At 43.9% G+C, this 27,973-nt stretch overlaps 1 protein-coding gene across 1 annotated transcript in view; it reads left to right on the forward strand.

Annotated features, from left to right (window-relative positions):
* The window catches only part of kdm6b (lysine demethylase 6B), a 155,786-nt gene that overhangs the window by 77,395 nt on the left and 50,418 nt on the right, over positions 1 to 27,973 (forward strand). The window contains exon 4 of the mRNA XM_062983866.1: positions 3,836 to 3,973. The gene's annotated coding sequence lies outside the window, so the exon portion shown is untranslated. The remainder of the gene's footprint in view (positions 1 to 3,835; positions 3,974 to 27,973) is intronic.

Genomic DNA, 27,973 nt, shown 5'->3' on the forward strand with positions numbered 1-27,973 from the left:
TGTTTCTGGGATGTGTAGTTTTGTTGTTTTGTCCTAGGCCGAAATTTCATTACCCTTTTATATATATAGATTATGATCAATATTATATGTACATACCATATATTATATTATTAGCATAGCACAATATTAGTATTATATGTTACTATAGTGTACTATACCACTATACTGCAATATTTTTCGTAATATTACAGGGACCAACTTCATTCAGGTGTTTTGGACTTGATGTTCAATGAGAGGCCGAGTTTCTTGTATGCTCGTGTAAATGTAGGCTTGTAGGTCTTCTGAATGTGCACAGACTACGTTATCATCTGCGTATTGGAGTTCTATAATTTATTTATTTATTTACAGCATTTATATTCCGCCCTTCTCACCCCGAAGGGGACTCAGGGCGGATCACATTACACATATAGGCAAACATTCAATGCCTTTTAACATAGAACAAAGACAAGACAAACATAGGCTCCGAGCGGGCCTCGAACTCATGACCTCCTGGTCAGAGTGATTCATTGCAGTTAATTGCAGCTGGCTTGCTCTCCCGCCTGCGCCACAACAGATGTTGTTGTGACCTTGGTTTTGGTTTTCAGTTTGCTGAGGTTAAATAGCTTGCCATCTCTCCGGTGTTGTTTTGGATTCGATGTTCAATGAGAAGCCGAGTTTCTCGTATGTTCCTGCAAATGTGTTTATAGAGTGGCTTGTATGTCTTTTTCTGAATGTGCATAGACTATGTTATCATCTGCGTATTGGAGTTCTATAACAGATGTTGAGTGGCTTGGTTTTGCATTCATGTAGACCAGGCTTGGGCCAACTTTGTCCGTACAGGTGTTTTGGACTGCAACTCCCACCATTCCTAACAGCCTCAGGCCCCTTCCTTTTGCCCCTCCGCCGCTTAAGCGGCGGAGGGGCAAAAGGAAAGGGCCTGAGGCTGTTAGGAATGGTGGGAGTTGCAGTCCAAAACACCTGGACGGCCCAAGTTGGCCCAGGCTTAGTCTTAAGGGTTTCCTCCTTGAAACGAAAACATTGAGTTACTTTGCATCATGTTGGGAGCAACAAAGTACACCTAGACATGCAACTAAGTGTCCCGGCTCTGCTCCGGTGCTGCCTTTTGTTGCCACATTGGCAAGAAAGTGCCAAATCTTCACCTTTGCCCTCCTCCCCTCTGGGCTTTCGACATTCTGGTGACTCAGCCGGTTCAGATCAGGGCAGGGCAGGCTCGCTGGAGATGTGGGTATTTTGGCTTTGGGTGTGGGCCCGGCCCCAGAGGGCAGAGGACGGGACAAGTTGGGTCAGGTGCCTTCTTTTGCGTATTTGTGCAAAGAGAACTCCTGGATACCTTTGGCACACACAGCCACATTTCCCTCCCTCCCTCCCGCTTCCCTTTGATTCCCATTATTTATTTATGAGTCCCATTTAAATCTGGCCTCTCCTCCCTTTGTTCTCCTCCACGAGGCAGAATGGGGCGAAAGGGAAATTTGACTTTCCTAGTTATTTCTTGTCTGGAAATGTTAGCAGGCTCTAGTTATTTCTTGTCTGGAAGTGTTAGCTGGCCCTGGTTATTTCTTGTCTAGAAGCGTTAGCTGGCCCTGGTTATTTCTTGTCTGGAAGTGTTAGCTGGCCCTGGTTTTTTCTTGCCTCAAATTCCCCTTTATTCTGAGTGTTGTTCTTTATTTACTATCCTGATCTTAGAGGTTTTTTTCATACTGGTAGCCAGATTTTCTTCATTTTCATGGTTTCTTCCTTTCTCTCCATATGCTTGTGGATTTCAACAACATCTCTGTTTTATCTGACATGAAGGTTGTTGTTCCCCCAGGTAGTAAGCAGCCAGGCTTTGTAGCTGCAAGGCTTTTCAGTGCTCATCAAGGTGGCCAATTACAACATTCACACTTGCTTCTAACAGACTAGAGGTCTTTCTCCCACCCTGGACATTATTACACAGATACAGTAGAGTCTCACTTATCCAAGTCTCGCTTATCCAAGCCTCTGGATTATCCAAGCTATTTTTGTAGTCAATGTTTTCAATATACAGTAGAGTCTCACTTATCCAACATAAACGGGCCGGCAGAACGTTGGATAAGCGAATATGTTGGATAATAAGGAGAGATTAAGGAGACGCCTATTAAAAATCAAATTAGGTTATGATTTTACAAATTAAGCACCAAAACATCATGTTATACAACAAATTTGACAGAAAAAGTAGTTCAATATGCAGTAATGCCATGTAGTAATTACTGTATTTACGAATTTAGCACCAAAATATCACGATGTATTGAAAACATTGACTACAAAAATGCGTTGGATAATCCAGAACGTTGGATAAGTGAGTGTTGGATGAGTGAGACTCTACCGTACTTGTGGATTTCGACATCTCTGTTTTATCTGACATGAAGGTTGTTGTTCCCCCAGGTAGTAAGCAGCCAGGCATTGTAGCTGTAAGGCTTTTCAGTGCTTATCAAGGTGGCCAATTGCAACATTCACACTTGCCTCCAACAGACTAGAGGTCTTTCTCCCACCCTGGACATTATTACACAGATACAGTAGAGTCTCACTTATCCAAGATATTCGCTTGTCCAAGCCTCTGGATAATCCTAGCCATTTTTGTAGTCAATGTTTTCAATATATTGTGATATTTTGGTGCTAAATTCATAAATACAGTAATTACAACATAACATTACTGTGTATTGAACTACTTTTTCTGTCAAATTTGTTGTATAACGTGAAGTTTTGGTACTTAATTTGTAAAATCATAACCTAATTTGATGTTTAGTAAGCTTTTCCTTAATGCCTCCTTATTATCCAAGATATTCGCTTTTCCAAGCTTCTGCCAGCCAGTTTAGCTTGGATAAGTGAAACTCTACTGTATATAAACTCCATTTACCTAGTTTCATCATCATCATCATCATCATCATCATCATCATCATCATTTAATTACTTATTAATCGCCCTCCATCAACGATGCTCTAGGCGATTTACAAGATAAAATTGTAAAGGATAAAAATACATACATACAAATATTGATAAAATTAACATAGCTTAAAAGCTCTAGTAAAGAGCCAGGTCTTGAGTGGTGGGGTAAAAGGCCCCAACTCACGCATGGTTTCCAACATACGCATAGTTTCCAACATACCTCACAACCTCTGAAAATGCCTGCTGTAGATGTGGGCGAAACGTCAGGAGAGAATGCTTCCGGAACATGGCCATACAGCCCAGAATACTCACAACAACCTTTTAGTCTCTGTGCTCAGATAAGTCACAGCTGTCGCTGCCATGGAGCTGATAACACCCAGTGTCGCCGCGGGAGGCCAAAATCAGCAAAAAGGGGGAAACTTGGAGTTCCTACATTACAAAGGAAAGTTGGAAAATGCAAAGAAGTTGATTCGTCAAATATCCTCCTCATGGTTTGTTCCAGGTGCAATGACCATTAAGGATTCTTTTTTTTCTTCCAAGATTACAGTACGTTCCAATATGGAATTATTATTTTTTTGGCACAATGGCAGATAGCGCATGGCTCTTGGAAGTATGTGGAAATGCAGTGTGCAAATGGTGTGTGTGAATGGGATCAGAGAGGCCTCTTCTTACCAAACGGGATGTGGAATGTGTGACTTGAATGGATTTGTGTATATTTTCATACCAGGTGTGAGTTAACTTGGGTCCTCCAGGTGTTTTGGACTGCAACTCCCACCATTCCTAACAGCCTCAGGCCCCTTCCTTTTGCCCCTCCGCCGCTTAAGCGGCTGCGGGGCAAAAGGAAAGGGCCTGAGGCTGTTAGGAATGGTGGGAGTTGCAGTCCAAAACACCTTGGACTGTCTGAATCCTTACCGTCTCCTTCCTTCCTTTCCAGGATTAGGTCCCACGCCATGGCCGGAGCGTAGCCGTAACCCCCCGCCAGCCGTGCCTCGTGGGCCACAACGCCGCATGGGTCCGGTGTGGGGGGGGAGTCAGCCCAGAAGAAATTGGCAGCAGGCGGACCCCCATTTCGGTAAGTGGCGCAAAGCATTGTTTGGATTTGCATGCAAGAAACGCCAAGCAAAAGGTGTCTCTATTTCCATATTGTTTCAGTGCTGCTGTTGTCCTAGCGGAGGGGGCGGGATGGATGTATATTGAGATTGGGAACGAGTGAGGTTTTTGCCATGTTTTGGTGGTGTGCGCTACTCCCAAATTTGCCATGTGAAGGCTGCTATGTGTAAACTATTGTGTGAAGCTCCTATGTAAGTTCATTGTGAGAGGAGGCTCTGTGAGAGCGAAGCTGTTTGTCTGCATGGCATTGCTTCTTTTGGGGTTTTAGGTAATGTCATTCAGTTAATTAGTATCACTATTTATTAGGAAAAAAAGCCAGTCTTTGATTTTGTTTTTTTTTTAAAAAAAATGCTCCCATTAGAAAATACGTAATTATGTGAGTGGACTACAATTCCCAGAGTCATGGGGCAATCCTCCCCAAGCCAGGCCTATATGCACAGCTGGCCATGTTGGGTCTGTGTGCCAAGTTTGGTCCAGATCCAATGTTGGTTGGGTTCAGGGCTCTCTGGATAAGGGTGAACTACAACTCCCATATGCCAAGAACAATCACCTCCAAATGTTGGTTGGGTTCAGTGCTCTCTGGATAAGGGTAAACTATAATTCCCAGATTTCAAAAGTCAATTACCTCCCCATAAGCCACCAGTATGCAAAGTTGGTAGCGTTGCGTCTGTGTGCCAAGTTTGGTCCAGATCCGCCATTGCTGAGGTTCAGAGGGCTCGCGGAATACAGATGAACTATATCTCCCAGAGTTAAAGGTCAATCACCCCCAAAGTCCACCAGTATTCCCAGTTAGCGATGTTGAATCTGTGTGCCAATTTCAACATGGCCACATATGCCCATACACATGTTCACATTTATTACGTGTATAGCTTTTTTATTTTATTTTAATTTTATTTATTTTTTATTTCATTTTTCATTATTTTATTTGTCATCATTTTGTTTATTAGGTTACATTTCTTACATTGTCTAATGTGCCTTGTCTTGATGTATACTGTTTTTTATGGTTTTTCTTTCGGCATTGAGTGGCTATCTGAGACATTTGGGGAAATAGGGCGATCTATAAATAAAGATGATGACGATGATGATGACGATGATGATGATTATATAACCCAGTTTAAAGCAGAAAACCTGGGATCAGATCCTGGGATATAAGGCCTGTTTGGAAAGGGCCTTAAGTGGAGAAGACCTTTAGCAGACAATTGGGAAACCCATAGCAGTGTTCACCCCCAAAGCCCACCAGTATTCCCAGTTGGTGATGTTGAATTTGTATGCCAAATTCAACATTTTATTTATTTATTTATTTATTTATTTACAGTATTTATATTCCGCCCTTCTCACCCCGAAGGGGACTCAGGGCGGATAACATTGCACATATAAGGCAAACATTCAATGCCTTAACATAGAACAAAGACAAAGACAAACACAGGGCTCCGAGCTGGCCTCGAACTCATGACCTCCTGGTCAGAGTGATTTGTTGCACTGGCTGCAGCTGGTTGCTCAACAGCCTGCGCCACAGCCCGGGCCCACATACACACATAGACATGTTCACTTTTATTATGTGTTTTTTTTAAAAAAAAATAATTTTAATTTAATTTATTGATTGATTTCATTTTTTAAGTAATTATTTTATTTGTTGTCGTTTTGTTTATTAGGTTACATTTGTTTATAATGCCCCTTGTCTTGTTGTATACTGTTTATATGGTTTTTCTTTAGGCATTGGATGGTTGCCATATGTTGGAAACCGCCCTGAGACCCTTTGGAGACATAGGGGGGTCTATAAATAATGATGATGATGATGATGATGATGATGATGATTATTATTATTATTTTATTATTATGACATGAAACAAGATAGATATGCTGGATTTCATATCACAAAATCACAAGTCGAAGACTTCCCAAGTGTCTAAGACTGTGATGTATTTTCGGATGATGCGTGCAGATCCCAGTCGGGTGGCCTTTTGCAGTTGGCAGATCGTAATTTTGTCAATGTCTATTGTTTCCAAATGCCAGCTGAGATCTTTTGGCACGGCACCCAGTGTGCCCATCACCACCGGGACCACCTGCACTGGTTTCTGACAGAGTCTTTGAAGTTCAATCTTGGGGTCCTGATAGCGGCTGAGTTTTTCCTGTTGTTTTTCGTCAATGCGACTGTCACCTGGGATGGCGATATCAATGATCCAAACCTTTTTCTTTTCCACAACTGTGATGTCTGGTGTGTTGTGTTCCAGAACGTTGTCAGTCTGGATTCGGAAGTCCCACAGTATCTTTGCGTGCTCATTTCCCAATACTTTTGCAGGTTTGTGATCCCACCAGTTCTTTGCTGCTGGAAGGTGGTTCTTGAGGCATAAGTTCCAATGAATCATTTGGACCACATAGTTGTGCCTCTGTTTGTAGTCTGTCTGTGCGATTTTCTTACAGCAGCTGAGGATATGATCAATGGTTTCTTCAGCTTCCTTGCACAGTCTGCATTTTGGGTCATCAGCTTTTTTTTCGATCTTGGCCTTAATAATTGCCTTTGTCCTGATGTCTTGCTCCTGGGCTGCAAGGATCAGGCCTCCTGTCTCCTTCTTCAGAGTCCCATTTGTGAGCCAGAGCCAGGTCTTCTCCTTATCAGCTTTTCCTTATTATTATTATTATTATTATTATTATTATTATTATTATTATTATTATTGACACAACGACGTTGTATGACACAGCAAACAAGATAGATATGCTGGATTATTATTATTATTATTATTATTGGGTTGTTGTATGTCTTTCAGGCTGTGTGGCCATGTTCCAGAAGTTCCATGCCACACAGCCTCTGAGGATGCCTGCCACAGATGTGGGTGAAACGTCAGGAGAGAATACTTCTGGAACATGGCCACACAGCCCGAAAGACATACAACAACCCTGTGATCCCGGCCATGAAAGCCTTCGACAACACATTATTATTATTATTATTATTATTATTATTATTATTATTATTATTATTATTTTATTGTATGACACAGCAAACAAGATAGACATGCTGGATTTCATATCACAAAATCACGAGTCGAACACTTCCCAAGTATCTAGGACTGTGTGATGTATTTTCGGATGATGTGTGCAGTAGGGTGGCCTTTTGCAGTTGTCAGATTGTAATTTTGTCAATGTCTATTGTTTCCAAATGCAGGCTGAGATTTTTTGGCATGGCACCCAGTGTAATTATTATTATTATCATTATTATATAATCCAGTTTGAAGCATAAAACCTGGGATCAGATCCTGGGATATAGGGCCTGTCTGGAAAGGGCCTTAAGTGGAGAAGACCTTTAGCAGACAAGCCCAGAGCAGTGTTCATGATACAGTAGTGGAAAATACAGGGTGTTTGAAAAAGAACTCCTTAGTTTTAATGTACAGTAGAGTCTCACTTATCCAACATAAACAGGCCGGCTGAATGTTGGATAAGCGAATATGTTGGATAATAAGGAGGCATTAAGGAAAAGCCTATTAAACATCAAATTAGGTTATGATTTTACAAATGAAGCACCAAAACATCATGTTAGACAACAAATTTGGCAGAAAAAGTAGTTCAATACGCAGTAATGCTACCCTGTTTCCCCAAAAATAAGACATCCCCGAAAAATAAGACCTAGTAGAAGTTTTGCTGAATTGCTAAATATAAGGCCTCCCCCGAAAGTAAGACCTAGCAAAGTTTTTGTTTGGAAGCATGTCCAGCGCCTGCCAAACAGAACACCAGAGCATTCAGGATTGGTAAATGTACATACCAGTTGTACATGGAAATAATGGTAGTAACAAGAAATTCTTGATAGGATTCACAGTTTGTCTGGTTATGCTGGTTTGTGATGACAACTACTGTACAGTATAGAATAAATATTTATTTTTTTTGTTCAACAATAAATGTGAATTCTTCTTCATGGAAAAATAAGACATCCCCTGAAAATAAGACCTAGCACATCTTTGGGAGCAAAAATTAATATAAGACACTGTCTTATTTTCGGGGAAACACGGTATGTAGTAATTACTGTATTTATGAATTTAGCACCAAAATATCACGATATATTGAAAACATTGACTACAAAAATGCGTTGGATAATCCAGAACGTTGGATAAGCGAGGCTTGGATAAGTGAGACTCTACTGTATTTATACTCAGGTAGCAGATGGCAATCCCCATATAATGTTAGGAAGGGGGTGCAGAAATGCTCTTTCTTACACCCCCAAATAGATGGGTGCTTATAGAAAGCTGTGTTCCTGCTGTTATGCTGGTTTCTTTGCATGCGTGGAGAGACAAAAGCATGCTCCTGTCGACGTCACAGTCACAGCCTACAAGGGCGCAGGGCACACATGCGCGCGCACACCCCGTGGTCCCCTCCCTTCCCCCTCCTTCCCCTTCCATTTCCCTTGTTCTCTGGCCTCCGCTGCTTGCTCTGTGATGGTGCTGGAGGGTCTTTGCCCTTTCCCCGCCCCTCCTCGGCACATCGCCAACCAAGCAGCTGGGCTTTTGGGGGGGTGGGTTTGGGGGAGGCGGGGGCGGAGGGAGGTTCCTCTCCATATCTGTGAGGCAAAGGAGGAGGAAGAGAGAGTGACTCACGCAAGCGCCTCCCCCAAATGCAGCCACTGTGACCTTAAAAGGCTCCTTGTTGGAGTGAGTGAGCGGTTAACCCCTGCGCTGCCCTCCTCCTGCCCCACATGGGCCAGAGATGTTCCCCACAGCCCTGCCTTTCGCCCCAGTTTCTGGTATGTTGGTGTCTTCATCTCCCCTTTCCGTTTCATACCATTGCCTCCCAAACCATTGGGTTCTGCATTTCACAGAAAGTATGAAGGTTGTTGTATGTCTTTCGGGCTGTGTGGCCATGTTCCAGAAGTATTCTCTCCTGACGTTTCGCCCACATCTATGGCAGGCATCCTCAGAGGTTGTGAGGTATGGAAAAATGGAAACTAGGGGCAGTTAACAAAGAATGCCCCCAGGCGGAAAGTAGCTACCGTGTTTCCCAGAAAATAAGACAATGTCTTATACAGTAGAGTCTCACTTATCCAACACTCGCTTATCCAACATTCTGGATTATCCAACGCATTTTTGTAGTCAATGTTTTCAATATATAGTGATATTTTGGTGCTAAATTCGTAAATACAGTAATTACTATTTAGCATTACTACATATTGAACTACTTTTTCTGTCAAATTTGTTGTATAACATGATGTTTTGGTGCTTAATTTGTAAAATCATAACCTAATTTGATGTTTAATAGGCTTTTCCTTAATGCCTCCTTATTATCCAACATATTCGCTTATCCAACGTTCTGCTGGCCCGTTTATGTTGGATAAGTGAGGCTCTACTGTATTAATTTTTGCTCCCAAAGATTCTCTAGGTCTTATTTTCAGGGGATGTCTTATTTTCACATTTATTGTTGAACAAAAACAAAGAACATTTATTATATACTGTACAATATATATATTGTACAATATATATTATATACTGTACAGAGCCCCCAGATGGCGTAGTGGACTAAGTGACTTGAAGGTTGGGTTGCTGACCTGAAAGCTGCCAGGTTCGAATCCCACCTGGGAGAGTGTGGATGAGCTCCCTCTATCAGCTCCAGCTCCATGCGGGGACACGAGAGAAGCCTCCCACAAGGATGGTAAAAACATCAAAAACATCCAGGCGTCTCCTGGGCAACGTCCTTGCAGACGGCCAATTCTCTCACTCCAGAAGCAACTCCGGTGGCTCCTGACACGAAATATATATATATATATATATACACACACACACACACTGTACAGTAGTTGTCATCATAAACCAGCATAACCAGACAAACTGTGAATCCTATCAAGAATTTCTTGTTACTACCATTATTTCCATGTACAACACTTTATGGTACGTACATTTACCGATTCTGCATGCTCTGGTGTTCTGTTTGGCAGGTGCTGGGCATGCTTCCAAACAATAACTTTGCTAGGTCTTACTTTCAGGGGAAGTCTTATATTTAGCAATTCAGCAAAACCTCTACTAGGTCTTATTTTCTGGGGATGTCTTATTTTAGGGGAAACAGGGTAGTAGATGTGGCCATTCAATGCAAATTAGGGTGATTAACTGGAACATTTACGCTGGCCTCCAACTGACAAGAGTTCTTCCCTCGCCCTGGACTTCCCAGAGATATATATAAACCTTCCTTGCTTAGTTTTTCCATACCTCACAACCTCTGAGGATGCCTGCCATAGATGTGGGCGAAACGTCAGGAGAGAATACTTCTGGAACATGGTCACACAGCCCGAAAGACATACAACAACCCTGTGATCCTGGCCATGAAAGCCTTCGACAACAGTATTAAAGTTCTTGTAGGCATAGGGGTCTTCTCTCCAGAATAAATGCGGGGTGTATTTTGGACCACTGCTTCTTAAATTACCTGATAAGGGGGACTAAAGGTAAAGGTTTCCCCTGACATTAAGTCCAGTCGTGACCGACTCTGGGGGTTGGTGCTCATCTCCATTTCTAAGCCGAAGAGCCGGCGTTGTCTGTAGACACCTCCAAGGTCATGTGGCCACTGGCATGACTGCATGGAGCACCGTTACCTTCCTGCCAAAGCAGTACCTATTGATCTACTCACATTGGCATGTTTTCGAAATGCTAGGTTGGCAGGAGCTGGGGCTAACAGCGGGCACTCATTCCGCTCCTGGGATTTGAACCTGGGACCTTTTGAATCACAAGTTCAGCAACTCAGCGCTTTAACACATTGTGCCACCAGTTTCTTGTAGGTGTTGCTCCATAGGGGTCTTCTCTCCAGAATAAATGTGGGGTATATTTTGGACCACTGCTTCTTAAATTACCTGATAAGGGGGACTGGGACCCTCCTATTCCATGGTATTTTTGACCACTGGCTGCAGCTGCTTCATTCTGTCTTGGCACCTTACTGCAGACTGGCAGCCAATGGCACTCAAACTGGACTTGGAATAGCACTGCTATAGATTGCTTTTGCTGCACGGAGGGAGTCTGTTAAGACTTCATTAACTCTTATGTTACTCAAAAGCAGCACACTACAAGGCAGTTTCTGTTTTGTAGTAAACACAGATTGAATATTCCTGGCCTGCAGTGGGTTAAACCCTTATGCTGACAGGACTACTGGCTTGAAGGTTGGGTTGCTGACCTGAAGGTTGCCAGTTCGAATCCAACCTGGGGAGAATGTGGGTGAGCTCCCTCTGTCAGCTCCAGCTCCATGCAGGGACATGAGAGAAGCCTTCCACAAGGATGGTAAAAACATCAAAGACATCCAGGCAATGTCCCCTGGGCAACATCATTGCAGATGGCCAATTCTCTCACACCAGAAGCAACTTGCAATTTCTCAAGTCGCTCCTGATGTGGAAAAAAAACCACCCCTAGAATTCCAAAATCTTAAATTCTCCAAAACACCACGCGAGGAGCTGAGAAAGTGGAATCCAGTGTGCACAAAGCTTGCTGCGCAGGAAATTATTTAAACCAGACCGAGGGAGTTAACACAATATTTAAAATACTTTTCTACATGTCTTGTGCACATAGGCTGAAGGAGTTGTACGATGTGCATACAAGACATAGATGAAACATAAATGAATTATGTGTTTGGAGTTGAGTTTGGAGTTGGGCCACTGAGAGATCCCATTACATCAGGGCACCACAATTGAAGGGAGATGTTGACAAGCTGGAAAGTGTCCAGAGAAGGTCTGGAGAACAAGCCCTATGAGGAGCAGCTTAAAGAACTGGGCATGTTTAGCCTGCAGAAGAGAAGACTGAGAGGAGACATGATGATGGTCATGTATCAAGATGTGAGGGGAAGTTATAGGGAGGAGGGAGCAAGATTGTTTTCTGCTGCCCTGGAGACTAGGACGTGGAACAATGGCTTCAAACTACAGGAAAGGAGATTCCACTTGAACGTTAGGAAGAACTTCCTCACTGTGAGAGAGAGCTGTTCAGCAGTGGAACTCTCTGCCCCAGAGTGTGATGGAGGCTCCTTCTTTGGAGGCTTTAAAGTAGAGGCTGGATGGCCATCTGTCAGGGGTGCTTTGAATGTGATTTTCCTGCTTCTTGGCAGAACGAGGTTGGACTGGATGACCCACGGGGTCTCTTCCACCTCTAGGATTCTATGATTCTAACCTGATTGCCCCCATTTTATCCATTGATGGTGATGTTCGTTTTTATTACCTTCCCTATCTGGTCATTACAGTTGTTTTTGCATCTTGTGTTTTTAATTTGTTTTAATTATATCTGAACGTTATGTCAATATTGTTTTTACTTATTGTATATACTTGAGTATAAGCCGACCCGAATATAAGCCGAGGCACCTAATTTTACCACAAAAAACTGGGAAAACATTGACTCCAGTATAAGCCGAGGGTGGTAGATTTCAGAAATAAAAATAGATACCAATAAAATTACATTAATTGAGGCATCAGTAGGTTGAATGTTTTTGAATATTTACATAAAGCTCAAATTTAAGATAAGACTGTCCAACTCTGATCAAATCATTATTCTCATCTTCTTCAATGTAAATGTGCTTATGTATCCTTTTAATAATAATAGAGTAAAATAATACATGTAATAATAATAATAATAATAATAATAATAATAATGATAATAATAATAATAAATACAGGAAAATAATACATGTAATAATAATAGAGTAAAATAATAAATGCAATAATAATAATAAGATCAGAGTGAAATAATAAATGTACAGTAGAGTCTCACTTATCCAAGCCTCGCTTATCCAAGCTTCTGGATTATCCAAGCCATTTTTGTAGTCAATGTTTTCAATATATCGTGATATTTTGGTGCTAAATTCGTAAATACAGTAATTACTACATAACATGACTGCATATTGAACTACTTTTTCTGTCAAATTTGTTGTATAACATGATGTTGTGGTGCGTAATTTGTTAAATCATAACCTAATTTGATGTTGAATAGGCTTTTCTTTAATCCCTCCTTATTATCCAAGATATTCGCTTATCTAAGCTTCTGCCGGCCCGTTTAGCTCGGATAAGTGAGACTCTACTGTATTCCAAAATGACAACAAATCCAAAGCATGTCGGATCCTTTCGCCTTTTGGAATAAGAATGCTCAACCCATATTGACTTGGAATTGTAACAATAGTAGACATATTGAATCAATGGGATTTACTTAGTTCCTTAGCTTGCAACAGTGTATTCTGTGGATACACTGTGGCTGGGACCAATGGGATTCCAGTCTGTGTGTGCATGTATATGTACATGATCCACGGTGCACACTCTTGCTATGTTTTCCTTTTGGGACAAAGTGTTGTTGAGAATCATATTACTGCACCTGTGGCTTTTAGTATGAGCAGAACCATGATTATTCCAGGCATGGGCCAACTTGGGCCTTTCATGCATGTGTTTTGGACTGCAACTCCCAGCATTCCTAACAGCCTCAGGCCCCTTCCTTTTGCCTCTCAGCCGCTTAAGCGGCTGAGAGGCAAAAGGAAAGGGCCTGAGGCTGTTAGGAATGCTGGGAGTTGCAGTCCAAAACACCCGGAGGGCCGAAGTCATCAATCCAGGATGCAAATAGTTACAGCTTCGGCGCATGATGTAAGCTGGTGCCGCCGCCGACAGGAACTGGCACGATCCTGGCATTCGCCCGGTGTGGCCGTGTGTGTCGTTGTCGTCATCTTTTTCCCCCTTCTACTTTCTAATTGCTTAACAGTTGCTTTGGAAATATTGCTACAGGTTACTTAGTGTGTGTGTGCATGTGCGCGCATGAATGCTGCCCACACTTTGCCTTGGTCATTTTGTTTGTTAAGTGTGTCGCGGCGTAAGACGAGGTAGCCGATAAGCCAAGAAAGAGGCCTTCTCTTTTTTTTTTCGCTCTCTATGTGCGCTTGCGTATGCGCTCTGCCACAGTGGTGCTATTTTTTCCCCCTGCGTGTTTATATATAGACGAGGGGGCTGCGAACAACCTTCCTGTGATACCAGCTGCGTGATGCGGCTTCGCTTACGTTTTTTAGCCAGCCCTTGTACGCGAGTTTCATGTTGGCGGATGATTCTGGATCTTCAGGGTGTTCCGTCATGCGTTTGTGGGAGGGCGGGGTGGGGGCGGTGTCGATGCGTGTCGTCGCATGATGCCAGCGTATGAATTGCTGCGCTCGGCATCGCATCATTCAGATGTGTTCTCAGATGTGTTCACAGAAATTAGTCTCTGGGTTGCTGTGAGTTTTCCAGGCTGTATGGCCATGTACCAGAAGCATTCTCTCCTGACGTTTCGCCCACATCTATGGCAGGTATCCTCAGAAGTTGTGAGATATATTGGAAACTAGGCAAGTGGGGTCACATCTATGGCAGGCATCCTCAGAGGTTGTGAGGTCTGTTGGAAACTAGGCAAGTGGGGTTTATGTATCTGTGGAAGGTCCAGGGTGCGCTCAGCATCGCATCATTCAGATGTGTTCACAGAAATTAGTCTCTGGGTTGCTTTGAGTTCTTCAGGATGTGTGGCCATGTTCCGGAAGCATTCTCTCCTGACATTTCGCCCACATCTATGGCAGGCATCCTCAGAGGTTGTGAGGTCTGTTGGAAACTAGGCAAGTGGGGTTTATATATATGTGGAAGGGCCAGGGTGCGCCTTGCAGCTTCAAGGTCTGGCTGCTTATTGCCTGGGAGATTCCTTTGTTGACTCTGATTGTTTCTTGTTCTTCCCAGGCTGGAAGCAACCAGGGTTTGAAGCTTCAAGGCTATTCAGTTCTAATCAAGGTGATCAGTTGCAACATTCACACTTGCCTCCAACAGACAAGAGTTCTTTCTCCCACCCCGGACATTCCACACACACACACACACACACACACACATATATATACCTTGATTATCATTGAATAGCATTGCAGCTTCAAGGTCTGGCTGCTTATTGCCTGGGGGATTCCTTTGTTGGGAGGTGTTAGCTGGCCCTGATTGATTATTGTCTGGAATTCCTCTGTTTTCTGAGTGTTGTTCTTTATTTACTATACTGATTTTAGTGTTTTTTAAATACTGCTAACCAGATTGTGTTCATTTTCATGGTTTCCTCCTTTCTGTTGAAATTGTCCACATGCTTGTGGATTTCAATGGCATTCTCTGTGTGCTCTGAGGATGCTTGCCATAGATGTATTTTATATTGTTGTATTTTATATTGTGGCCCCATGCGAGCCGCCCCGAGTCCCCTCGGGGAGATGGGGCGGGATATAAAAATAAAGTAGTAGTAGAAGTAGTTGTTGTTTTTGTTATTATTATTATTATTATTATTATTATTATTATTATTATTATTATATGACGTATAATGACAGACTATATTAAATGACAGACTGACATTTGTCTTGATGGCTTGCTCCTGGGCTGCAAGGATTAGGCCTTCTGTCTCCTTCTTCAGGGTCCTATTCGTGAGCCAGAGACAGGTCTTCTCCTTGTCAGCTTTTCCTTCAATTTTGTCAAGGAACTTCCCATGCAATATTTTGTTGTGCCAGCTGTCAGCTCTAGTTTGTAGTGCGGTTTTCTTGTACTGGTTTTTTGTCTGCTGTGCTTTGAGGAGTTTCTGATTTTTGACTTCAATCAAAGCAGGTTCTTCACTTTGCTTTACATATTCTGCCAGGGCATGTTCTTCTTCTTTGACTATTTGACATTTATTATAGACACAACGACGTTGTATGACACAGCAAACAAGATAGATATGCTGGATTTCATATCACAAAACCACAAGTCGAACACTTCCCAAGTGTCTGGGACTGTGTGATGTATTTTCGGATGATGCGTGCAGATCCCAGTAGGGTGGCCTTTTGCAGTTGGCAGATCGTAATTTTGTCAATGTCTATTGTTTCCAAATGCCGGCTGAGATCTTTTGGCACGGCTCCCAGTGTGCCCATCACCACCGGGACCACCTGCACTGGTTTCTGCCAGAGTCTTTGAAGTTCCATCTTGAGGTCCTGATAGCGACTGAGTTTTTCCTGTTGTTTTTCATCAATGCGACTGTCACCTGGGATGGCAACATCAATTATCCAAACCTTGTTCTTTGCCACAACTGTGATGTCTGGTGTGTTGTGTTCCAGAACTTTGTCAGTCTGGATTCGGAAGTCCCACAGTATCTTTGTGTGTTCATTTTCCACGACCTTTGCTGGTTTGTGATCCCACCAGTTCTTTGCTGCTGGCAGGTGGTACTTGAGGCATAAGTTCCAATGAATCATTTGGGCCACATAGTTGTGCCTCTGTTTGTAGTCTGTCTGTGCAATTTTCTTACAGCAGCTGAGGATATGATCCATGGTTTCGTCGGTTTCCTTGCACACTCTGCATTTTGGGTCATCAGCTGATTTTTCGATCTTGGCCTTAATTGCATTTGTTCTGATTATTATTATTATTATTATTATTATTATTATTATTATTATTATTATTATATGTGGGCAAAACTCCAAGAGGGAATACTTCTGGAACATGGCTATACAGCCCTAAAAACTCACAGCAACCCAGTGAGTCCGGCTATGAAAGCCTTCGACAATACAAATTAGTCTCTGTTTGTAAAGGCCTTTTTTGTGTGCATGAGTATGCTTGTACGGGTCCCGGTGTTGCGTGGTGATGCATTGAGCCGACTAACTGACGGCAGGTATGACTGTGTTGTTGTTGCTGCTTTTGCTGCTACTTCTACGCTTGTGTTTTCTCAGAATGAGTGATGGGGAAGGAAGGCAGCGCGGCCGTTGGGACGGCAAGGGGGAGGTGGCATTGTCTGGGATTCCCAAGGCAGGCCAATGGTGCAAGAGAGAGGGGGTGGAGAAGGGAACTAGAGCAGTTTGGTGATGTCATCCCAGCCCTTTAAACCAGGACAAGTTTGTGGGGGGGCCGGAGGAGGGCTGAGTCACTTGTGGCCGTAATTCACCCCCCACACACGCTGCTCCGCTGACTTGGCAGGGACCCCGGAGCCCCACACGGTGGTGGAAGTGGCAGCGGCGTGGGGAGGGAGGCGAGAGCAGGACAAGCCATCCGGCCGGCGGCAGAGAACACCACCGAGGCTTTGTATACTTTCTTCTGGCTCAACGTCCTCCTGGGTGAAAGGCTCCCTCCTCGTACCCCAGGGGCACAACCGCAAGTGGCGGCAACCGCTTTGAAGCCGGGGCCACGCCACGCCTCTCCTTCACGTGCGCACAGCCACCCCTTGTGTGCCAGGAGGTAAGCCCGTTCCGTCTGGGCAGACTCGCGTCAAAGCCCATCCGCTTTGTGTGGATGTCTCTGTGATACAAGAGGGAGAAGGATGCTCTTATCTTCATGGGAGAGAGATAGAAAAAGGCAGCACGTTTTTTGAGGTCTCTCCCATGTTGCCGCTTGACCTGTGACACTTATATAAGTGTATATAATGCCTTTTCGGTGTTAAATAACCGTACGTGCCCCACATATTAAGACGCGTCTCAGTCTTTTGGAGACTTTGATTGTGTTTGCCACGTGTGTGAGAGAGAGGCTCGTTCTACTTGTGAGTAAACCAAAGAGGCTGTTTTGTGAGTTTCCCTTTACCCATTACGATGCCTCTCGAGCCCAACTGCATGATGCTTCAGTGTTGTAATCTTAGTGATGAAACGACCGGTATGTTTCTCCTTCGGTGTCTGTGTTGTAACTCCAGGGCCTCTGGTGTTGCTCTTGGTGTCTTTGTGTCTTCCTCTCCTCTTTTTGTCTGTTTCATGGAAGGCTAGATCACTCTCCCAGGTGAGATTCAGGTATCTCTGTGTCTGATTTTCCTCTTGACATGCGACAGAACTGGTTTGTTATCCTCGTTGTGGGTTTGTGCGTGTGCGTCTTTGGTGCGTAAAGGTTATTTTCTGCTCAGAATCTATTTCTCCATCTCATCTGATGAATTCTCTACTTGTTCCAACCTTCAGTCTCTCCCAAGTGAGTGGAGTAACTTGATGGGAAACTAACCAGGTTTTTTTTTTTTGGGTGGGGGGAAATGGAAGACATTCCAGCCTGGTAGACATATTCAACTACAACTCCCATTGATCCCTGCTGGATGATGGGTTATTGTTGCTGTTGAGGAATGGATAGGAAATGGAAGACCATTCCAGCCTGGTAGTCATATTAGACTACAACTCCCATTGATCCCTGCTGGATGATGGGTTGTTGTTGTTGTTGTTGTTGGGGGATGGATAGGAAATGGAAGACCATTCCAGCCTGGTAGGCATATTAGACTACAACTCCCATTGATCCCTACTGGGTGATTGGTTATTGCTGTTGTTGTTGTTGTTGTTGTTGTTGTTGTTGTTGTTGTTGTGTGCCTTGAATTCATTTCTGACTTATAAGAACCTTAGCCCTAACCTTAGCCCTAAGGTGAATCTATCAAGGGATCTTCTTGACACAGTTTGTTCACAGTGAGGCTGAGAGAGTGTGATGTGTGTAGTAGGATCACCCAATGGATTTCTGTGGCCAAGTGGGAATTTGAACTCTGGTCTCCCAAAGTGTTAGCCCATCATTCAGACCGCTACCTCACCAAGTTTTCCCCCTGGGAGAGCCTAATAATAATAATAATAATAATAATAATAATAATAATAATAATAATAATACAACTTTTCTGTGTTGTATTGTTGAGGACAGTTGAGGTATGGGCGAGATCCGGGTGGGAGTGGGCAACTCTGTTCTCCCAAAGTGTTAGCCCATCATTCAGACCACTAGCTCGCCAAGTTTTCCCCTTGGGGAGCCTAATAATAATAATAATAATAATAATAATAATAATAATACATAGTCCTAGACACTCGGGAAGTGTCCGACGTGTGATCCAATACAACAGCCAGCAGAGTGTCTGCTGTGGACTCATCTTGTTGTGTTTCAAATAATAATAATAATAATAATAATAATAATAATAATAATAATACAACTTTTTGTGTTGTACTGTTGATGACAGTTGAGGTATGGGCGAGATTAGGGTGGGAGTGGACTTTGTGGTGTACAATACTTACAAATTTGTTTATCGTGGCGTGGGAAGAGGGGGATTCCCTCAACCAGCCCTCAGCCTCTGCTACGCTCGATCCGTTCAACCCCGAAATGTCATGGAGGGGGTTTCCTGCGGTGTGGTCAGCTGACCTTTTGTATTTGTTTGACGCCTCCTTTCCCAAACCATAGCCTGCACCCACACAGACAGATTTCTTGTGCATGTTATTTTTCTTTCACTGCCTTATTGGCCTTTATTTGGGGGGGGGGGGGGGGAGACAAATAAAAGCATCCTAACTTTCAACTATGCATGAACCCCTACTATACCCTTGTATTTATTTATTCACTTATTTTCTGATGCTCCCCATCCAACCCCAACTAGTGGATATATTTTCTGCATTGCTGAGTGCAGTTTGCCACTCTTTTGTGTTTGTATGCATTATTATTATTATTAATAATAATAATAATAATAATAATAATAATAATAATAATAATAATACAGTAGAGTCTTACTTATCCAACATAAATGGGCCGGCAAAATGTTGGATAAGCGAATATGTTGGATAATAAGGAGGAATTAAGGAAAAGCCTATTAAACATCAAATTAGGTTATGATTTTACAAATTAAGCACCAAAACATCATGTTATACAACGAATTTGACAGAAAAAGTAGTTCAGTACTCAGTAATGCTATGTAGTAACTACTGTATTTACGAATTTAGCACCAAAATATCACGATGTATAGAAAACATTGACTACAAAAATGCGTTGGATAATCCAGAACGTTGGATAAGCGAATGTTGGATAAGTGAGATTCTACTGTAATAATAATAATAATATAATACTTTATTTACATTCATCTCTATCTCCCCAAGGGGACTCAGGGTGGATTACAGGACACACATATGGCAAACATTCAACACCGTTATACAACTAACAAGGGCAGACAATACACAAACAGAGGTAAAGGCATTTCCTATCTTATTTCCGGCATCTTGGAGGCTGTGCTCGACTCTGTCACTCCATCTCCCATGCCAAGGAGCTTTGTCATCCTTAGACGTCCTCCCAATTGATGTCTTTAAGAATGTCATTACCGCCCTGCTAAAAGCGGTACCTATTTATCTACTCGCATTTCTGCTTTTGATCTGCTAGGTGGGCAGGGAGCTGGGGCTGATGGCGGGTGCTCATCCTGACCTGGGCTCAAACTGCTATCTGTACCAGGCATAGGCAAACTTGGGCCCTCCAGTAATATTGGATGTTGTCAACAGCTTTCATGGCCGGAATCACTGGTTTGCTGTGAGTTTTCCGGGCTGTATGGCCATGTTCCAGAAGCAATCTCTCTGGAGGTTTCGCCCACATCTATGACAGCCATCCTAAGAGATTGTGGGGTATATTGGAAAAACTAAGCAAGGAAGGTTTATATATCTGTGGAAGGTCCAGGGTGGGAGAAAGAACTCTTGTCTGTTGGAGGCAAGTGCGAATGTTGAAACAATCAGGCCCAGGTAACACCTCCCAACAAAGGATTCCCCTAGGAAGGAATCAGCCAGGCCTTGAAGTGCAAGGCTTTTCAATAATATATTGTATGTACATTTGATTTGTAAGCCACTCTGAGTCCCCTTCGGGGTGAGAAGAGCGGGATATAAATGTAGTAAATAAATAAATAAACAATCAAGGTGATCAATTGCAGCATTCCCGCTTGCCCAAACATGAATCAAGAAACATGGAAGGCACTGTGTTGTCGAAGGCTTTCATGGTCGGGATCACAGGGTTGTTGTATGTATTCCGGGCTGTATGGCCATGTTCTAGAAGTATTCTAGATCATGGCCATACAGCCCGGAATACATACAACAACCCCATGGAAAGCACTGCAGACTAACTCCACCAGAGAATGGCCTTGCAGCTTCAAAACCTGGCTGGTTGCAGTCTGGGGGGATACTTTGTTGTGAGGTGTTAGCTGGCCCTGATGGATTCCTGTCTGGAATTCCCCTGTTTTTTTAGTGTTGTCAAGCATTCTTTCTCCCACCCTGGACATTATTCTATAAATATATAAATCCCACTTGACTAGTTTCCAACAGACCTAGTAACCTCTGAGGACGCCTGCTATAGATGTGCGCGAAACATCAGGAGAGAATGCTTCTGGAACATGGCCATATAACCCGGAATACATACAACAACCCAATATTGGATTTGTTGGCAGAGGGAGGAAAGCAAAGGGCCGGAATATCTTTGTTTGAAGGAAAGGACCTGAGATGACATGTGCAAGAGTTTGTGGTTGTCTGTATGTGTGTGTAGCGCAATGAAGGGGATGAACTGAAGTGACTTTGCTCACACTCCTCCCCTCTCGGTTCTCAGTGATTTCCAGGACAGAAAATGATGTTTGGGGGGGGGGGGGGGGAGGTGTCGGCCAGGCCTTACTGGCGCTGACTCAGCGCTGACACAGCTGTTCTCACCCTCCTGGGCGAGAAAGTGCGGGGACCGTGCATTGTGCCTAATGAATCACACACGCGCACCACCGGCACACTCACACACGTAGAAAAACACAGCAGCGCCTGTCTCCTTGCGAGCAGACTCAGAAACCCACATCCTGGAAGGGGGCTGCTTTTCCTCCCAAGCTCTCCTGACCTATTCCATCTTCCCACACTTGGCTCCAAGAAGCCCCGCGTGTGCTCTTCCTTGCCTTGCCAGCCGGGAATGACTTCATATCAGGTGCCGACTCTCAGAAGGAAGAAATCACTTTCCTCCACGCATGACCTTCTGAGACATTAACCCACTACGGGTTCATATTCCATGGAACGGGAGGAGTCCCTACTATATGTGCGATGCTTTGGGTTGGCGAGAGAAAGGGCATCACATACATTTTATTTTATTACTACCTTGGGTTCCCTGGTTATTTGAAAAGTGCCTTGTTTGTTTTTGTATGTTAGGTCTTATTGGGTCATATCAGTTTGGTCATGTGCTACACTATACTTGGTCTTTCCTCTTGTTTTTTATGAATGCTTACATTAGAAAATACATAAGGATGTGGGTGAACTACAATTCCCAAGAAAATCTTGGGTCAGTCCTCCCCAAAAATGTGTAAGGATGTGGGTGAGCTACAATTCCCAAAAAATCTTGGGTCAATCCTCCCCAAAAATGTGTGAGGATGTGGGTGAACTACAATTCCCAAAAATCTTGGGTCAATCCTCCCCAAAAATGTGTGAGGATGTGGGTGAACTACAATTCCCAAAAATCTTGGGTCAATCCTCCCCAAAAATGTGTAAGGATGTGGGTAAGCTACAATTCCCAAAAAATCTTGGGTCAGTCCTCCCCAAAAATGTGTAAGGATGTGGGTGAGCTACAATTCCCAAAAAATCTTGGGTCAATCCTCCCCAAAAATGTGTGAGGATGTGGGTGAACTACAATTCCCAAAAATCTTGGGTCAATCCTCCCCAAAAATGTGTGAGGATGTGGGTGAACTACAATTCCCAAAAATCTTGGGTCAATCCTCCCCAAAAATGTGTAAGGATGTGGGTGAACTACAATTCCCAAAAATCTTGGGTCAATCCTCCCCAAAAATGTGTGAGGATGTGGGTGAATTACAGTTCCCAAAAATCTTGGGTCAATCCTCCCCAAAAATGTGTAAGGATGTGGGTGAACTACAATTCCCAAAAATCTTGGGTCAATCCTCCCCAAACTCCACCAGTATTCACAGTTGGTCACATTGGGTCTGTGTGCCAAGTTTGGTCCAGATCCGTTACTTACTACCCTGTTTCCCCTAAAATAAGACACCCCCAGAAAATAAGACCTAGTAGAGGTTTGGCTGAATTGCTAAATATAAGGCCTCCCCCGAAAGTAAGACCTAGCAAAGTTTTTGTTCGGAAGCATGCCTGCCGAACAGAACACCAGAGCATACAGGATTGATAAATGTACATACCATAGAGTGTTGTACATGGAAATAATGGTAGTAACAAGAAATTCTTGATAGGATTCACAGTTTGTCTGGTTATGCTGGTTTATGATGACAACTACTGTACAGTATATAATAAATGTTCATTTTTTGGTTCAACAATAAATGTGAATTCTTCTTCATGGAAAAATAAGACATCCCCTGAAAATAAGTCCTAGAGCATCTTTGGGAGCAAAAATTAATATAAGACACTGTCTTATTTTCAGGGAAACATGGTAGGTTCAGTGCTCTCTGAATATGGGTGAACTATAACTCTCTGGTGCCAAGGTCAATCACCCCAAAGTCCACCAGTATGCAACGTTGGCAGCGTTGTGTCTGTGTGCCAAGTTTGGTCCAGATCCATCGTTGATGGTGTTCAGAGGACTCACAGAATACAGGTGAACTATAACTCCCAGAGCTGAATGTCAATCACCCCCTAAAATCCACCAGTATTCTCAGCTGGCCGTGCTGAATTTGTGTGCCAAGTTTGATCCACATCCGTCGTCAGCTGGGTTCTGAATATGGGTGAACTATAACTCCTGGATGTCAATCACCCCCAAACCTCGCCAGTATGCAAATTCAGCCATGTTGGGTCTCTGCACAAAGTTGGTCCCAGGTCCAATTTTGGTGGAGTTCAGAGTGCACTTACATTGCAAGTGAAGTATATTTCATATTTTATCATTGCTTGTATTTTGATTTTGCTGTAAGCCGCCCCAAGTCCCCTTCCAGGGAGATGAAGGCAGGATATAAATAAACTTATTATTATTATTATTATTATTATTATTATTATTATTATTATTATTATGAACTATACATCCCAGTCCCTGAAACTCCTCTAAATTATGGTGAATTCTCCCCAAACCTCTCTCTATCTAGTATGTTCAGTTGCTGTGTGCCATACAAAAGAATAGGAAAGGGTTAAGGGAGAGGCAGTGGGCAGGGTCATGCAAATTCCATATCAAAGGAACCCTGGGATGAGGTGCTCACTGTAACCTGCAATGTCAGTGGATGAAGGGCTTTTGTGTCTACACATTTTAGCCTAGGCATGGGCAAACTTGGGCCCTCCGGGCATTTTGGACTTCAACTCCCACAATTCCTAACAGCCTACCGGCTGTTAGGAATTGTGGGAGTTGAAGTCCAAAACGCCCGGAGGGCCCAAGTTTGCCCATGCCTGGGCTAAGCTCGTATGTTGTTGGTATGTCTGAATACCAACATGCTATCTCGTTTGTACTCTACCTATGCTCTCAGCACTTTAGATCATCCGGGAAGATCCTCCTATTGCCGCATTCTGCCTGATACTTACGTTGCACGTTTACTTTGTGCTCCTTTTCTCTAGCAGACACCCACATTTCTCCCTCTTATCCTGCCCAAAGCCATCCCTTTCATTTCTCGCTTTCCTGCTCTTGGGATCCATTCACTTTTGCTTCTCGCAGCGCTTTTCCTCCTCCTCCTCCTCGTGCCTAGCTTTACGCACACTTACCCATGATGCTCACGCTCTTGTCGGTTGCTGCTTCCGCCTGTGGTTTGTGCGACTTTGCATCATTCTCCAGTGCTTCCCTTTTCTCGTAAATCCGCTCGACTTTGCGTCTCTTCAGCCAGCCCACGGAGCGGGAAACTGAAAGGGCACTTACCCAGAAATGCCCAGCTCAGTGAGGAGTGGGTGGGGAGAACCCATAGATTCATGATCAGTACAGGGGGAAATTTCCAAGGTGAGGCGTCGATCCTCTGGACCTGGTGGGCCGGGGGAGTGTATCCATTTCACTTGCACCTCGCGGATGCAATGATGTGGGTGTTTCAGGGAAAGCCACTTCTGCCCCACCACTTTCTGGGTAACCACCCCCAAAATGCTATTCTTCTGCCTTCCCAGCCGTGTAGGAGGGACCGAGATTCCCCTGTGTATCTTTGGTGTACTATAAGGAAATTATTGTTATTATTTATTATATTTACAGTATGTATATCCCACTCTTCTGACCACGAAAGGGACTCAGAGTGGCTTTACAGAACACACATACGGCAGACATTCAGTACTGATTATACAATTAACAAGGACAGACAACACAAACAGAGGTAAAGGCAGTTTTTCACATCTTATTTCTGGCAGATCAGAGACTGTGCTTGACACTAGCCACGTGGGTGTGCTGTCACTACATCTTCCATGCCGAGGAGCTTTCCTCCGATCAGTGTTCTTAAGGGTGCCTGTATTACTTCCCCACTAAAACAATACCTATTTATCTACTTGCAGGTGAGTTGGTTCTAATGTTGGGTGCTCACCCCGACCCGTGTTCGAACTGTCGACTTTTCGATCCGATCGGCAGGATTTTTCTGCAGCACAGCAGTTTAGCTGTGTTAAGCCCAGTCTCTGAGATGACTTGAACATTTGCATTGGGAAGGAGGACACCTCACCTGCTTACTCAGAATTCTCTATGGCATTCATGCTGATGGGAGGTTATGGGGATATACCAGCCTATGGGCTTAGCACAGTGGGCTAAACTGCCGTGCTGCAGAAGATCTTGCTGATTGAAAGGTCGGCAGTTCAAGCGCAGGTCAGGATAAGCACCCGTCATCAGCCCCAGCTCACCTGCCCACCTAGCAGATCAAAGCAGAAATGCAAGTAAATAAATAGGTACCGCTTTTAGCGGGGAAGCAAGAAATGTGCCCTTAAAGACATCATTCGGGAGGATGTCAAAGGACGACAAAAGCTCCTCGGCATGGAAGATGGAGCGACAGCAGCCACCCGTATCCAGAGTAGAGCACAGCCTCCACAATGCTGGAAATAAGATGGGGAAAGCCTTTACCTCTGTTTGTGTATTGTCTGCCCTTGTTAATTGTATAACGGCATTGAATGCTTGCTGTATGTTTGTTCTGTAATCTGCCCTGAGTCCCCTTGGAGAGACAGAGCGGAATATAAATAAAGTATATTGTTGTTGTTGTTGTTGTTACAGAGCTTCAGCATGATGTGAAAGGAAATGGCTCCATTTGTGATCCAGTCAGATAGGGAATGAGTGCATAGGGGTGCACATGGGTACTGTGGCAATGTGTTTGCTTGCTTGTTTATAAGTTGAGGTTAGGTGTCTCTACATACCATAGTTGTCTCCCCCTTTGCTGGGCTGGGCCATAGTTGTAAAGAGCTGCTTACGCAGGAAATGGTTGCCAAACCCCGAGGGGAGGGGGGTCATTTCCTGCCTCTCTTCCCTTCCTCTGCTCACATGAGCTGCAGTTTCACTTCCTTCCTGGGCAGATAATGCTGGACAGCATCTCTGATCGCTTTCTACATTGCAAAGTGGGCTTTCTGAGGGAGGGCAGCCCCCCTACATGTTCCTCTCCCCCCATTAGCAAGGCATTACTGTCCCCATGTGCATTGTTGCCTGGGCTCAGGTGTGGGGATGGGAAGTGGGTGTTTTGACAGTCTTAAGAGAGGGAGGCTGGGCGGGGGCCTGAGTGATAGCCAGAGGTTGGGTGCGCCTGACACGGCCCAGTCTCACCCTCCTTTGATGGTTGCATAAGGATGCAAGTCACCCCATGAGCTTCCTCTTGGCCTCATGATTCAGACCTCCATGGCATGGAGACTCTGACATCAGTAGAACACTTATATGTGTATGTGCAAAATTCTTGTGCACATTGGTGTAAATACCTGTATGTGCAAAGTTCTTGTGCTAATCAGTGCAAATTGGGGGTTGAAGTCCAAAACACCCAGAGGGCCAAAGTTTGCCCATGCCTGCATTAAGCTCATTTTACGTTTGCATGAATGTGTGTATTGGTATGTCTGAATATGTGTGTCAAGATGGTGGGGCATAATGGCACAGTGTTTGTGAATGAATCCACAAGAATGAAAAATAAATAAATAATAAATAAATAATAGTAATAAATTATTTGTGTTCCTATCTCCCTGATGGGACTCAGTGCGGATACCACAAACACAAAGGCAAACATTCAGTGCCTAGAAACAACAAAACACAGATAAAGGTAAAGGCTTCCTCTTCTGGCTCTGAGGGGTGGTGCTCACCTCTGACACTTGGGGGTGGTGTTCATTTCCATTTCTAAGCCAAAGAGCCTGCGTTGTCCATAGACACCTCCTAGGTCATGCGACCGGCATGATTGCATGGAGCGCCGTTACCCTTCCCGTCAACTTATTGATCTACTCCCATTTGCATGTTTTGAACTGTTAGGTTGGCAGAAACTGGAGCTAACAATGGGAACTTACCCCGTCTCGCAGATTCAAACCACCAACTTTCCAGGTAGCAAGTTCAGTGGTTTAACCCCAATCACCAGCTGCAATAAATCTTACCAATCGATAGGTTGGCAGTTCAAAGCCCGGGTCGGGGTGAGCACCCGACCTTCAGCCCAGCTCATTGCCCAACTAAGCAGTTCAAAAACAGCTGTGAGTAGATAAATTAGGTACCACTTAAGCGAGGAGGTATTTTCTGGCACCATAAAAGGAAATCTGGCAATCAGAGAAAACAGGAAGTTGATTAGGGGTCTTCGACATGGAGGATGGAGCGCCACCATGGCCCTCAGATAAGGAGTTTGCAGCCAATATATGCAGTTGGTCTAAGCATGCAGGGACCTCAGATGGACAGATGTGTGAGACACAATTGAATGTCTGATAGAATCATGTTTCACAGAGTTGGAAGAGACCACAAGGGCCATCCAGCCCAACCCCTTTCTGGCATGCAGAAAGATACAATCCAAGCTCTCCCAACAGATGCCATCCAGCCTCTACTTAAAAATTTCCAGACAACAACAACAACAATAATAATACTTTTTTCTATTCCGCCCTTATCCATGAGGACACTCAGAGCAGGTTACAACATATCAACAGACACAGGCAAACATTCAATGCCTTCTTACAATGAAATACAATGAGACACAAATACACAGACAAACATTTCCGGCTCTGGAGGTGGTGCTCATCTCCGGCTCTGGGAGAGGTGCTCTTCTCCCTTTCCAAGCCGAGGACCCTGTGTTCTCTGTAGACACCTCCTGGTCGTGTGACCGACATGACTGCTTGGAACGTCTTTTTGCCTTTTCCTGCTGAACCTATTTATCTACTCACATTTGCATGTTTTCGAAACTGCTCTTTTTATCATGTCAGAAGCGACTCAAAAACATACCGCAAGTCACTTCTGGTCTGAGAGAATTAGCCATCT

This window comes from Anolis carolinensis, chromosome 6, assembly GCF_035594765.1.
Source record: "Anolis carolinensis isolate JA03-04 chromosome 6, rAnoCar3.1.pri, whole genome shotgun sequence".
In the NCBI taxonomy this organism is placed as follows: domain Eukaryota; kingdom Metazoa; phylum Chordata; class Lepidosauria; order Squamata; family Dactyloidae; genus Anolis; species Anolis carolinensis.